The sequence below is a fragment of the Tarenaya hassleriana genome, unplaced genomic scaffold, assembly GCF_000463585.1.
Source record: "Tarenaya hassleriana unplaced genomic scaffold, ASM46358v1 Cleome425, whole genome shotgun sequence".
Taxonomy (NCBI): domain Eukaryota; kingdom Viridiplantae; phylum Streptophyta; class Magnoliopsida; order Brassicales; family Cleomaceae; genus Tarenaya; species Tarenaya hassleriana.
Window position 1 is genome coordinate 36,198 of NW_010967026.1, and position 2,301 is coordinate 38,498.

The 2,301-nt window shown below is 37.2% G+C and overlaps 1 long non-coding RNA gene across 1 annotated transcript; it reads right to left on the reverse strand.

The window, feature by feature from the left end:
* Positions 1-1,321: 1,321 nt before the first annotated feature.
* LOC104825204 lies at positions 1,322-1,824 on the reverse strand. The gene is made up of 2 exons (XR_773552.2): positions 1,720-1,824; positions 1,322-1,573 (listed from the first exon to the last, which is right to left on the reverse strand). It is a non-coding gene; the product is annotated as an uncharacterized LOC104825204 (long non-coding RNA).
* Positions 1,825-2,301: the final 477 nt, after the last annotated feature.

A 2,301-nucleotide genomic window follows, 5' to 3' on the forward strand; every position in this document is an offset into this window, starting at 1 on the left:
AGCCAATGGATGTACGCTCCGACAACATCTCACTGGAACATGGTAGATCGGATTCTCAAGTATTTGAAAGGCACACCAAACAAGGGTATTTGGATGGCAAACAACAATCATACCGAGCTCATAGCATATTGTGATGCGGATTGGGCAGGTGATAGGATGGATCGACGACCGACTAGCGGATATTGCACATTCGTTGGAGGAAACTTAGTCACGTGGAAAAGCAAAAAGCAAACCGTGGTAGCAAGGTCAAGCGCAGAAGCCGAATACCGAGCTATGGCTAATACAACAAGTGAGATACTATGGTTGCAACAATTGCTAAGAGATCTCGGAGTTAATATTACGCAATCTACTCCGATGCATTGTGACAATCAAGCGGCAATACATATCGCAGCTAATTCCGTGTTCCACGAGCGAACCAAGCACATTGAAGTTGATTGCCATTTCATCCGAGAGAAGATCGTTCAAGGACTTATCACGACAAAGTATACTCGAAGCCAAGATCAACTCGCGGATATCCTCACAAAGGCAACAAGTTCATTCGTGCTTAATCGCGTCCTCTCCAAGATTGGTCTAGTCGATTTTTCCCGACCAATCTTGAGGGGGAATGTTGATGATATTACGGGAATTGCGGATTCTTTGGACAACACAACGGCATGATCGTTTGAGAATAAGGAAACCATGATAGCACATGCATATAACTTCCTTTTCTTGTCTTACAAGATATTACATTTCCTTTTATATGTCTTTGTATTTACTCAAATTCCTTTTCTCAAAAGGACGTATAATAGTATATATGTATAGCTTACGTATGTATACTCATCATCAATAAGAGAATTCTTTCTTTTATTCTCATCGTTTCTCTAAAAACCCTACTCTTGTCTTGCCGGCTCGTAATACGCCGAGAAACCAAAAACACCACTCGATCCTATAGTTTTGTTCATCTCGGTCTTCAACAATCTGTATGTTCAATTCAATACATTGAATAGTAGATTTCATACAGTTTGTTACAAAATATGAGATGCTTTGCAGGTTGGTTTAATTGCGTTAATAACGTATACACAATTAATAAGTATTTTTCAAATTTTATAATCATATATTAGTTTACTATATATTACTCCAACTCATTAAAATCGCTTATTAGATTGGTTCGCGTTGCTTCTTCCTCTCAATTTCCCATTTTTCTTAATAACAAACTTTTCATTTTTATATTTTTCTAAACTTATTTATTACCGAACAAAATATTTAGAAATATAGTATTCGCCATATAATTGTATTCTAATGAAAAATTAACAGCAATATACTCCTTCGATGTGCGAGAATATGAGACATAAAAGAAACTTTGTCAAGATTGATTGATTTATTTATTTATTAATTCAGAACAACAAAATGCTAAAACGGTCTCAGATTGCTTCGGGGGCATTAGTAGGTTTGAAGCGACAATGGCAAACGCCACTAACGCATTTAGGCACACCTACGAAGCATCTCATCAATCCACAGTCGCTGTCCGAAGTGCACGGCACCTTCCTCGACTTGTCCTCTCCCGAGTCTCCCATCTCTCTCGTGCATGTCACGTCTGCCATTAACACAAATATAATTTGTACGCAACACTGTTAAAATAACCATATTATATACGTATACATACGTGTATATATATATATATATATAGATAGATAGATAGATATACAAAAACATCTCATAGAAGCTGTGGAGGGGACTCACGAGACATTGTGATCAAGAGCGCGAACAAGATTACTGTGAAGTAAACCTTCGACATGTTCGGGTTCGGTTTTTTTTAGGCTTATGGAAATGGTTTTTATGTGGTTGTTGAAGAGGTCCGTCAAGAACCCTAGTTCTATTTATAGGGTTTAGAACTAAATTTACGTTGGCCTTATCGTAAAACGTTTGGAATAAAATCTTTGAGCATTTAATTCTCTTAACAAATGGCAAGGATTTGGACAACACCTGTTGTTTTTGGTATCATCCTAAAAATTTTGGAATAAAATCTTTGAGCATTTAATTTACGTTGGTCCTTTTTTTGGTATCTTCATAAATGAAAAGATTCTCCAAATTCGAGGAAAGGAGCTTCATTATAAATGAAAAGATTTAGGAAATAATCGTATACGGAATGCCTATACGACGAAATTAAAAGCACCGTAATCAATCTTTGACTACATACATCGATAGGGGGTAGGCGCAGGTACTTGAAACCTGCGGGTTTTCGGGTATCCGGTTTCACTGGTATTCGAAACACGGGTATCCTTTGCATAACGAAGATGAAAACGGGTTTGATGAAGCCAAAAA